Raw genomic sequence first — 13587 nt, 5'->3', positions numbered from 1 at the left:
GATTCCTTTAAGTAAAGCTAGGTATATTACTCTAACTCAAGTGCAGTTTGAACAAGCTCGTAAATGGATTCTCTCCAAGTACGATGGGTTAGATCATTGGCAAAGGTAAATATTTTTATTTTTACACCTTTGAGATGTTATTATGTCTATCTATGTAATTGTTTGAGTTATTGATTGATTGTAGGAAGTATGATTCATATGTTAACTGCGCCAGCTCTGATGGTCAGAGAAACAGTTCATCCGTAAATACCTCAAAGAGTTGTCTTTTGTGGTTACATCAAGAGGTAAGATATTAGATTAAATTTTGTACCTTGACTCAATAATGATCTACAGCTTCTATAGAAATGTATGCATCATTCTTGGTTGTGTAATGTTCTGAATGTATGCCTAGAGAACCCTATGCAAATATGCAATGGGAGTATGAATATGTAACTTGGTATCTAGAATCTATGTAGGAGAGAACACGAACATTTACGTGTCAAGTTATTCCAATAACTAGTTTGAAGTGCCTGGTGGTGATGAACTAGTCTATCTAATTACAATTATTCAGTACCCTGAGGATGCTTGACATATGTTTGTTGCAAAGTTACAGAATGCTTGAACTGATCATATTTCTGTCCCTTTCTCTAATATATCTAATTACAATTAGTACTTTACTACTATTTTATGTCTAATAGGTTTGTTACTTGTCTTTATCTCACACATGTTCTCTTTCCGTTATTAGAAGCTAATGAAGCGAATTCAATACTTTGGCGACTAGTGCATGGACCTCTCTTTAAGGCGCATTCGTATAAGAGATACCAAGTCAATGGATTTACTTTCTGTGCACAAGATATGAGAGGGGGAAGGGTTGTATCACAAAACAATAGTGTGTCAATGAGATCTATTACAAGTTATAGAATGTATTCCACTGACACAAATTATAAGGAAGCAGAAATGACCTATTATGGAGTCATTAGGAAGATTGTCAGGTTGAATCATATGAAATTTGAAGAAACAGTTTTTCGTTGTGATTGGGTGAAGGTTGAAGACAATACCAATGGGTGCAAGTTTTATGCAAATTTAAACTTGATAAAGGTTAACTTGTCTAAGATGAAAAGCATTGATGTAGTTCTGTATGAGCCGTTTATTCTTACATCTGAAGCAACACAAGTGTTCTGCTCAAAAGATCTTTCTAAAAAAGGGTGGTCTGTGGTGTTACATTCATCGCAAGGATTAACTTCCTCTACGTATAACATTTAAATTCCTATTATCTATGAGTCAGCCTTACTAACAGTGGGAGTTTATAGAAGCTTATATGTGTCGATTCTATGGTTTAAAGCTCTGTGTGGACTAAAGTTCTTTTTTTTTGATAAGTTTAGAGTTGCTTATTTGTGTTCTTTTTCTGTTAGGTTCTGTTTGTGCTCTGTTTTTCCTAAGTTTTGTTTTTATCACTTGCGCATTATTGATAGGTTATGTTTGATGTGTTTATGTGGATGGTGACAAAGGATGTTATCGGTTTAACTTCTTTCTCAAATATTTGTTGGTTGTTATTTTCCATGTTATTACGGCAGCAGTGGAGGTAGATGAGAATGGTTTTCCCATTTCCCGCAATGCAACAACATACGACCACATGAAAGGTGCCTTAGTTCGTACTCATGTCCATATCTCATTTAAAACATGGAAGCATGTGCCCGATACTTACAAAGATGATATTTGGAATGAACTACAGGTTGTTGATGGTGGTTTTTAGTTCAGGGATAAAACTGTAAAACTCCGTATTTGTGTGTCTGTATTCTGTAAGGAAGTAGAGCCACTAAAAGATGATGAGTGTCTATACCTCTCTGCTTACATATGTACTGTGTAATTCAGTGTCTACATGTACGAAATTTATTAGAATAATATTGGTGCATGTTTCAATAATCCCAGATATTCTATGAATTTTATTTAAGCTCCTAGCTGCATTATTCACTAATGCGAAGCCGACTGTATAATAAGCTCCTAGCTGCATTATTCACCAATGCGGAGCCTGTTGAGTATCTATTCTATGTTGTGTTCTTAGCTGAACTCTCAATTCTGACATGACATGACGATTAGTGATCATTCTTAGCTGAGTAACATTAATCTCCCGAAGTGTCTGAATTGAGATATGCACGAAGGGTACTTTATCAGAAGCATAAACTGTGCTAATAAGATCAAAACTGCGCTACTCGTACAATTAAAAAAATTGTAAGTTTGTGTTAACATACAAAATTCACCTAAATCGATTAATTTTGTGTCAATTCACAAAATTCAATTTAAACCTAAATCTGTGTCAATTCACAAAATATTAGGTTTGTTGCCCTAAAATGGAGCATGCACGATATCTTGATCCCTATGGGTCGAGACTAAACCTAGGAATCCTAAGAGATTGGCCTATCATGGAGCTAGAAGGAATAAAATCCTAATAAAAGTAGGAAGGATAAAAAAAAAGGGAAGTCGTGACTGATTAGGCCAGTCACGGATGGGGCATGACCGCGTCACTTGGCTAGACAGTTCGCCCAAGCCCGCGCCTCCTACGGCCGACCGGCCCTGCTCAATGTTTTCCCCACGCACACCGCTTCCCTATCGGCCAATCACATTGCTTCTTAGCTGCAAGCTCCGCTTTAAATTGTTAGTGGAAGTAGGCTAGTCGAAGCGCTTATATTTCTTAAGGGATAGATCTTGCCCTCCCAAGTCAGTCGCAAAATAATCACGACCACACGACTTGGCCAGTCTATTCAACAATCTTGGCCCTATCTTAGCATGACTGAACAAGATCCATAATATATACCTGCGACCCTTTTATTATTTCAGGCTTTCAGCCAATCATATCTCTCATAGTCTACCCGCTATGTCCCAAATCATTGAAAGATCACCCAAGGTTTGCCGAACGTCTGGGAGAAACTCGTAGAGAATCCGGACGTGGGATGTATGTCAAAAGTTTCATATGGATGTTTAGTATAACATACTAAAAACTCACATCAATCGGGTTAACGAGCTAAGAGATACAACTTAAAAAGCGAGCAAGGTCATGGCTGAAAACTGACAGAATTCCTCCTGAATTCTTTCTGAGTTTTTACTGTCGGCCTGTTTTCACCTCCTAAACAAGCTCACAAACTAAATATTCCCACGCGGTAAGATAGGAAATTATTTTCTGATAAGAATGGTGGGGGAAACCATCAAAATATGAGTTTGTATGAAGATACTTGAAAAAGCGGCGGTCTACAACCACACCCAATATTTCGCTTAACAATCTGTATGGACTAACTCAAATATACTTCAAGAGAATCAACTAAACAGTCAGACTCAATCTTAAGAAAAGTATATCAAAGACTTATATCTCAATTTCTCAATTCATTCCGCAATCAAAAAAATAGGAATTTGCGACCCCAATTGAATATAAGAAATAACTTGGACGGTATCAAAAACCAATATCCAAGTGTCAATCAATTTAATCAATAACCAAAGGTTGGATTCAGAATTAATTAAACTTACGCATAACCTGTGATATTTCAATTATATAAACAAATATAATGCGAAAAAGAAATAACACAGACACCGAAAATTTTGTTAACGAAGAAATCGCAATGCATAAAAACCCCAGGACCTAGTCCAGATTTGAACACCACACTGTATTAAGCCGCTACAGACACTAGCCTACTCCAAGTTAACTTCAGACTGGAATGTAGTTAAGCGCTAACCAATCTCACACTGATCAAGGTACAGTTGCGCTCCTTACATATCTGAATCCCAGCAGGATTCTACGCACTTGATTACCTTAGCTGATCTCACCCACAATTAAGAGTTGCTACGACCCAAAGTCGAAGACTTGATAAACAAATCTGGCTCACATAGAAAAGTCTATTGAATAGATAAATCTGTCTCTCATAGATAAACCTATGAGTTTTGTTCCGTCTTTTGATAAATAAAGGTGAACATAAACCAATTGATATATAAGACTTATATTCCAGAAGAACAGCCTAGAAATATCAATCACTTCACAATAATCTTAATCGTATGGTAGCGAAACAAGATATTGTGGAATCACAAATGATGAGACGAATATGTTTGTGACTACTTTTTATCTTGCCTATCGGAGATTAAATCTCGAGCAAATCTTAGAGAAGATAGTACTCAATCACGATAGAAAAAAGCAAGATCAAATCACGCAACTACAAAGAAAATAGTTGGGTCTAGCTTCACAATCCAAATGAAGTCTTCAAGTCGTTAACCAACAGGGTTTCGTGAAAAACCTAAGGTTAAAGGAGAATCGACTGTAGTCGCAACTAGTATCACATGGTAGGTATGGGATTAGGTTTCCCAGTTGCCAGAGTTCTCCTTTATATAGTCTTCAAATCAGGGTTTGCAATCAATGTTACCTTGGTAACAAAGCATTCAATATTCAGCGTTAGATGAAAACCTTATTAGACTCAAGCTAATATCTTTCAACCGTTAGATCGAACTTAGATTGTTATACAAAAATGAAATGTACCTTCATTTAGATATGAGTAGCCGTACCTAAACGTGTACACCTTGTTGGCTCAACAATAGTTACCGAAGTTGGCCATATGAACACTTTCATATCGACCATATTCTTCTTAACCATAACTAGTTCAAATGACTCAAATGAAACTAGTTCTAGAGTTTTACAATTGTTTATACTCTCATAGAAGTATACAAGACACAATTGATGCAAAATCGATTTTGATTCAATCGAATCAAGTGAATATTATAGCCACGGTTTGCAAAATATTGCATTAATTATTATATAAATATATTAGTTCATGAACAAACCGATTTTAGAACATTATCCACTCAGGAATGCAAACGGGTACGCATACCTTAGTGGCCGGACTAAGTTTGGGTTCACCAGTATGCGAACGGGTACGCATACCTCCAAACTCAATAGAAATTCCCGGACCCGAACCTTACGCCAGTACGAGTACCGGTATGTGTACAAGGTTCCTAGACTTTCTCAAACCAACCAGTACGCATACGTGTATGCATATTATGGTTCCCGGACATAGATTACATATATGCAAGTACGCATACTATGCTTAAATCCAATTTTTCTAAACTCTCATTTCAACTATTGAAACATTCTCGGAAGACGGGAATAGCTGTCTCACACAAACTATTAGCTTCAAAGCAATTTTCAAGTGATCGAATGATCAATACGAAACATTCCGAGTCTACATCAAATGACTGTCTCACACAGATCATGTAAGATGTTACCAGGCGATTTTCACATGATCAACTTTTGACTTTCATCAAGAATATAATATGAACTTGGTTAAAACGAAAGATTACCAACACATATTTCGAGAAATATGTAAGCGAGTTAAACTCAGCTCGAAATATCAAATGTGCATAATTGAAGTCTATATAGCTATATGACTTTTGTCTCAAATAGGAGATAGAGTAGATAGACTTTTGAGTGATAGATGAGTTCAAGTCTCCACATACCTTTTGTTGATGAAGTTCCACAAGCTCCCCTTAGTAGTTCTTCGTCTTCAATAGATGAACGCCGTGAAGTCTAATCTCAACTACACTTTCTATCCTAATTCGATACTTAGCTATAAGTAGACTAGAAATCAAGACTTATAGTTTTGGCAACTAAACTTGACAAACAAGCTTGAGATAGCAACACTTGCGAGTTCGACCGAGCAGTGCTCTAACAATCTCCCCATTTGTCAATTTTATTGGCAAAACTATCAATACATATGGATTACAAAATAAATAAACTTTGTAGCGTCTCATCCAAATGCTTGATCTCCTTGGTTCTTCAACATTACTCGAAATATTTGTCACTTCCAAGTACTGCAATGATTCTGAACGTGTTCAACTCGGCATCAATGTTGTTGAAGATCCATAGCTATAACAATGAGAAAACATTTGCTCTGAATCACTGTTATACAATGTCATAGTATTATTACACAACATCAAAGTTCAATTTATCACAACTTTGACAACAATACTATGGTAATATGTATCACTCCCCCCTTAGTTAATACTTCATCTCACATGAAAACCACTCCCCCTTACATAATGATCTGTAAACCATATGTATTTGTAGTGTGAACTACACATTAATTCTCCCCCTTTTTGTCAATAAAAATTGGCAAAGGTGCGAAAACTAGTGGGATCCTAATGAAATTCTCATGGAGATTCTTCATGACTAAAAGAAAACAACATATCAACTTGTTTAGATGCAATCATATAGTCAAAACGAAATGCATTCATCAAGGAGTAAATAGAGATACAAGATAACCCCTACAATATTCCACAACCGCATTCCCCACAAAGGTTTAGCAATTAAGCACAAATTCAAATAAGAACTCTCCCCCATATAATGTCATTCCCTAAAGAACAACAAGAGCGACCTTACTTTCACAAAAAAAGAAGGATTTCTTTGGACATTAACAAATCACATGAAACATGAATTTGTATCCAAAATACTCAATTAAACTAACCACAAGAAAACTCATGATTAATTTAATCGAAAATGCTCACATAAGAGAACTTATGGAGACGCACAGTATTTACACAAAGATGTGGATCAGGGAAAGACCAATACTGCGGAATATTCAAAGATTCATTCTATTTTTCATCACTATTTGCATAGAGACATGTAATAGATTTAACCTTTGTAAACAAAATTTCATCCTATCTTCCATCAATATTTGCATAATGACATAATAGGTTTAACTTTTGTTGTCAAAAGTGCATTCAATCTTTTATCATTATTTGCATAATGATAGGTGAAAGACTTAACTTTTGACAAATATGGGACAATCATAGTTCACAGACGCAAATACACATATCCCATAACAAGTTGCAATATATGAAACCATAAAGATTAATACTGCAAAAATCATCTTCCAAATAAACTTTAGATTTTAAATTAATAAACCTAAAAACATTGCAAGATGAAAACCGTTGGAAATAACTATGTGTACTCACAATAATGGCTATTCCAGACCCTAGTTATCCTTCTTAAAACACAAGAATAAGTTCTCATAAGAAGTTTCCAAGATAAAATAAAATAAAATCAAAACAACTCTAAGGGAAACAAAATTGAACACACGTTCAAATCAGAGTTCGTGTTCAGACTCTTCACGGGTTTCAAGACCTTTAAGCTTGTGACTGACAGCATCAACAACTTCTTTGGAGGAGAGATTCTCATTATGACGATCCTTAACATGTGTCTTCATGAGAGCAAGGTCAGAGTTAACCTTTTTCAACTCAGTTCTTAACACATCAAGATCTTTCGTAGTATTAACAAGCAGTAGTTTTGCATCGTTAAACTAACATATAAAATCTTGTACAACTTCAGCAGAAATCTCTTCATCGTCCTCAATATCTGAATAATTATCAGACAATTGAGAAGAGATGTCATCAACTTCTACAAGTGTGTTTTTCTCCTCCTCTTGAGCTCGAAACCAAGAACCTTATCAAGAAAACCTTTTGCAAAATTACAAGATCCAGAAGGAGATCCCATTCTTGGCAAGAAAAATAATCTGGAGTATGCGTACTCTCCTAGAACAGGCTGGTTATTTAAAGGGTTTCACATGGAAACGGATTTTAGGGTCTCCAAAGTTGGTCTATGACATGTAACATGGGTACCTGTACGTACACAACCTTGACCCATAGTCGAAAAATACCCGAGTAGCGAAAACATGAAACAAGAAAGTTGTTTATACAACAATGTTTTGCTACGTGAATAATTTCACAAATCTTAGCTCAATAAATTTTACATTCTCACCAAAGAAAATTTTTGAGCATAAGAATAGCATTTTGTCATACCAAAAATACAAAACGAAATAACAAAAATCTGGCAAGACCAAGCACAAATACTTATGCAAAAATGATTGTGAATGATAATCCAGCTAATAACGATAAGAAGATAGCTAAAGAATCAAAAGAAAAAATTGCCATCAAGTATACCTGACCATATCTCACTCAACCAGTGTTTTTGTGAGTGAGAGTTCAACCTTGTGATCAATTAGCACAAGTATGAGCCCTAAGCTCATTAAATGAATGGTGTTTACTATTGATTCTTTTCTTTCTTCCATTTCCAGGAGAAAATCCTTCTTGATGTGAAAAATTATCATAAAACTTGATGTCATCAAAATATGAGACATAGTTAGAATCCTTACCAGAAGGGATTTGTGTGGAGGATTTTGACATCCTGTTGATAAGATCCTTGTATTCTTCAATTATTAGATTAAGGTTGTCCTTCATACCTCCACTTTTGCTTATACGTAAAGGAACCTTTTTCACATATCGAACATCATTCTTTTCATTAGGTTGAGGGGAATCTTTCTGAAATCTCCTTGACCAAAAAGAATTTGTCCGAACATCCGATGAGCAAGTAGAACTGACTTTCCTGGAAGAATTCACAGGGTGAGTACTAAAACCAATAGGTTTAGACATTTGAATGTCAGTTACACCTAGTATTAAATCTAAGGTGTGTTGAAGACGAACAATAGAATTTTCATTCAACCTAGACTTTCTTTTCCGTTTAACATGTCCTTTTGAATCACAAAAGAGACACATTTTCTGGTCACCATACTGATTAGAATGAACAAACATGACATCGCTGTTAGGAGATTTCTTCCTTCCGAGTGATGCGAAGTTTCCTTGGTTAGAGGAAGATACATGCACATCCTTTCCATCAGGAAGGCATTTTAACTTAGCTTCTGGGACTGAATTTATTATAGTTGAAACAAAAGCGGTTGGTATAGTGAACTCTTTAGAACATCCTTAAATAGAGAGTTTACTCAAAAGATGTTCAATTTCCAAAGCATCCTTTTTGAGGATTTCCTCGAGTATGGTTCGTGATGAGCGAACTTCAGCGTTTTCCTTTCTAGGAGCCTTTACTTTAGAGTCACGATCTTTTACTATACCGAGAAGAGCATTCACATTTTTTTCTACCGATTTATTCTATCAGCGTGGATTCTAACAAGATTTAGAATCAATTCACTCTCTTTAGCTGCTTCCCTTTCATCAGTAGAGTCAGACTCATTTGAAAGGTAATCGGGGTAACACCTGTAAGTGCAAGTCAGTTTCGTTGAAACACTAGGTTCATCTATATTTCAGATTGAAAAATCTTTCTCTTTAATAGATTCCATGAAAACAGAACTTTTGTTTCTGGTGATGCGATTTTCAGTGATAACACTGCTGTCCATAGAGTCAGATCGCTACAAAACGACTTATGAGATCTTAAACGTGTTTGCCTGCTCTGATACCAATTGAAAAAGCGGGGGTCTAACCACCACACCCAATATTTCACTTAGCAATCTGTATGGACTAACTCCAATATACTTTCAAGAGAATCAACTAGACAGTCAGACTCAATCTTAAAAAAAAAGAATATCAAAGAGTTATATCTCAATTTCTCAATTCAATCCGCCGCAATCAAACAAATAGGAATTTGCGAGCCCGATTGAATATAAGAAATAACTTGGACGGTATCAAAAACCAATATCCAAGTGTCAATCAATTTAATCAATAACCAAAGGTTAGATTCACAATTGATTGAACTTATGCACAACCTGTGATATTTCAATTATATAAACAAATATAATGCGGAAATAAAAAACACAATCACCAGAAATTTTGTGAAAGGGGAAACCGCAAATGCAGAAAACCCCCGGGACCTAGTCCAGATTTGAACACCATACTGTATTAAGCCGCTACAGACACTAGCCTACTTCAAGTTAACTTCAGAATGGAATGTAGTTTATCCCTAACCAATCTCACACTGATCAAGGTATAGTTGCGCTCCTTACGTCTCTGAATCCCAGCAGGATTTTACGCACTTGATTACCTTAGTTGATCTCACCCATAACTAAGAGTTGTTACGAGCCAAAGTCGAAGACTTGATAAACAAATATGTCTCACACAGAAAAGTATATTGAATAGATAAATCTGTCTCCCACAGATAAACCTATGATTTTGTTCCGTCTTTTGATAAATAAAGGTGAACAGGAACCAATTGATATACCAGACTTATATTCCCGAAGAACAACCTAGAAATATCAATCACCTCAGAATAGTCTTAATCGTGTGGTATCGAAACAAGATATTGTGGAATCATAAACGATGAGACGAAGATGTTTGTGACTACTTTTTATCTTGCCTATCGGAGATTAAATCTCGATCCAATCTTAGAGAAGATAGTACTCAATCACGATAGAAAACAACAAGATCGGATCACACAACTACAAAAAAATAAATAGTTGGGTCTAGCTTCACAATCCCAATGAAGTCTTCAAGTCGTTAACCTACAGGGTTTCGTGAAAAATCTAAGGTTAAAGGAGAATCAACTCTAGTCGCAACTAGTATCACACAGGAGGTGTGGGGATTAGGTTTACCAGTTGCTAGAGTTCTCCTTTATATAGTCTTCAAATCAGGGTTTGCAATCAATGTTACCTTGGTAACAAAGCATTCAACATTCACCGTTAGATGAAAACCTGATTAGACTCAAGATAATATCTTTCAACCGTCAGATCGAACTTTACTTGTTATACACAAATGAAATGTACCTTTATTTAGATATGAGTAACCGTAACTAAACATGTACACCTTGTTGGCTCAACAATAGTTAACCGAAGTTAGCCATATGAACACTTTCATATCAACCATATTCATCTTAAGCATAACTAGTTCAAATGACTCAAATGCAACTAGTTCTAGAATTTTTCAATTGTTTATATTCTCATAGAAGGATACAAGACACAATTGAAGCAAAATCGATTTTGATTCACTCGAATCAAGTGAACATTATAGCCACGGTTTGCAAAAGATTGCATTCCTTATTATATATAAATGTATTAGTTCATGAAAAAACCGATTTTAAAACATTATCTACTTAGGTATGCGAACGGGTACGCATACCTTAACGGCTGGACTAAGTTTGTATTCGCCAGTATGCAAACGGGTACGCATTCCTCCAATCTCAGCAGAAATTCTCAGACCCGAACCTTGTGCCAGTACGCGTACCGGTATGTGTACAAGGTTCCCGGACTTTCTCAAACCAACCAGTACGTGTACGGGTATGCATAGTATAGTTCCCGGACATGGATTACATATATGCAAGTACACATACTATGCTTAAATCCAATTGTTCTAAACTCTCGTTTCAACCATTGAAACATTCTCAGAAGACGGGAATAGCTGTCTCACACAAACTATTAGCTTCAAAGCAATTTTCAAGTGATCGAATGATCAATACAAAACATTCCGAGTCTACATCAAATGACTGTCTCACACAAATCATGTAAGATGTTACCAAGCGATTTTCACATGATCATCTTTTGACTTTCGTCAAGAATATAAGATGAAGTTGGTTAAAGAGAAAGCTTACCAACACATATTTCGAGAAATGTGTAAGCGAGTTAAACTCAGCTCGGAATATCAAATGTGCATAATTGAAGTCTATATAGCTATACGACTTTTGTCTCAAATAGGAGATAGAGTAGATAGACTTTTGAGTGATAAATGAGTTCAAGTCTCTGCATACCTTTTGTTGATGAAGTTCCACAAGCTCCCCTTAGTAGTTCTTCGTCTTCAATAGATGAACGCCGTGATGTCTAAGCTCAACTACACTTTCTATCCTAATCCGAGACTTAGCTATAAATAGACTAGAAATCAAGACTTATAATTTTGGCAACTAAACTTGACAAACAATCTTGAGATAGAAATGCTTGCGAATTCGACCGAGAAGTGCTCTAACAATACTACAACATTTTTAGTGAAGGGTGTTACATCTGAAGTTTTTGACTACGAAATTTCATGAATTCCTTCATGTATTAACATAAACTTCCATTCAGGTGGAGTAATGTGATTATGAGACCATGTCATGCTACATATCCGTGACTACTTCCATAAATCATATATATTTTTATCCACCCTTTCATGACTACCCATCACCTCTCGTTGATATCATGAAAAAAATGCTTGACTTGTCACTTATGACCACCTGCTGCCTAGCTTGCACATGATTGGTCGAAATATTTCTCTACTTGTAGGTTTTACGTACAAGGATCACAACATATGTTACTTGCTGAATAATCACGTATTCATTCTTCCACTATTCATGACCACTTCTCACATGTCGTGGTGGTGGGCCCACTCGGCAACTACCACGCCTCTCATTATTAGTCGTAACACGACTTGCTCCATATCATATAGACTTTACCATACAAATATGCACGCTTTAGTCATGAAAATTGCGACTAAGAGACATTCTCTACCAAAATACTCGAGAAATCAAACATGTCACAAACTGGGGGATATTCATCAGGGTATTGGTCTGGCGGTTTACAACATGCGGCGTACAACACGCCCATTATGATAAAGTTTCAGGAAAGGCAGACAGTTGATAAAAGTAGAGGAGTAGTGGATGTAAAACTGATCAGTCTTCCCTTTACAACAGGACATGGTTCTCATCACTTTTACACGATCTCCACCTCTTCACTACTCAACTACCTCCACTTCCTACGAGATCAGGGTGTTCGACTATGACTTGCTATATATAGATTTTCAATGTATTTCATCAAGGATTGGTGCAAGTATCCATAAAAACACATAGAACTTACAGCTTCCATTTTTTACAAGCAAGTTCCATTTTCTGAAACAAGTCATACACAGCTACATCTTACGGAGCATGTCTCTCTGATCTCAACACTTCTCTGCTTCCCTCCCTAAGATCAACCCTTCTCCTTTATTTTGTGACCGAAGCAAGACTGGAATGGCCATTTCTTGGTTTAGGACAGAATTGTACAGATTGATCTCTCGAATCTAAAGTACTCCTGTGCAGTACATTTGTTTAGGGTCTAGACTCGTTTCTCATCAACCTACCCACTTTTACTTTTTTCTCCAGAATCAGTTTTTTCCCTACTACACAGGTATAAATCTGAATTATGTTCACACTTTTTATAACTCTAATTGATAATGAGGTGATGATTCGGTTATTTCCCTATTGGTTTGATCGTTGAAATGATGGCATAAATGTATTAGCTAGCTCTATATACTTTCTTTGCATCTGAATATTTATTGGTAACTCTGTGTTCTCATAGATCATTTCATCCACCTGAGTGTTCTAAGATAACTATGGTTGAGGGGATGTCTGGTTTATGGTGGAGACGTAAGTATGAGTTACGAAGAGACTATTATGATCATCATGATACTCATAAAGAAAGGATTAGACATATTCCTCCAAATATAAAAGAAGAGGAGTGGATAGAATTCTATGTGAATGAAGACAATGCAAAAGCAGCGAAAAATTGAGCTGAGCACAAGACAAAACGATCTCTATATGATTACTCTCACATATCCGGTCGTAAACCTCATTATTTGATGAAAGATGAACTGGTATGTAAATTGATTTCAATAATGTTGTGATATATGAATCTCAATTTATGGACATTATGATAAGTCTCATCCTTCTTTAGATTGATTAATATAAATCGAATATATAATAGTCATATTTTAAAATTTAGGAGCGTGAGAATCCTGATCTGGAAATCAGCACCTATGATGTATGGATTAAAGCTCATACTCAAGAGGGTAGGGAAATTC

The 13587-nt window shown here is 36.0% G+C and overlaps 1 non-coding gene across 1 annotated transcript; it reads left to right on the top strand.

Annotated features, from left to right (window-relative positions):
• Positions 1-12958: 12958 nt before the first annotated feature.
• LOC113342247 lies at positions 12959-13042 on the top strand. The gene has a single exon (XR_003356537.1). It is a non-coding gene; the product is annotated as a small nucleolar RNA Z102/R77 (small nucleolar RNA).
• Positions 13043-13587: the final 545 nt, after the last annotated feature.

The sequence above is a fragment of the Papaver somniferum genome, chromosome 1, assembly GCF_003573695.1.
Source record: "Papaver somniferum cultivar HN1 chromosome 1, ASM357369v1, whole genome shotgun sequence".
NCBI classification, from domain to species: Eukaryota; Viridiplantae; Streptophyta; class Magnoliopsida; order Ranunculales; family Papaveraceae; genus Papaver; species Papaver somniferum.
The sequence above is the reverse complement of the archived record's forward strand: the minus strand, read 5'-3'. Positions and strand labels throughout refer to the sequence as shown.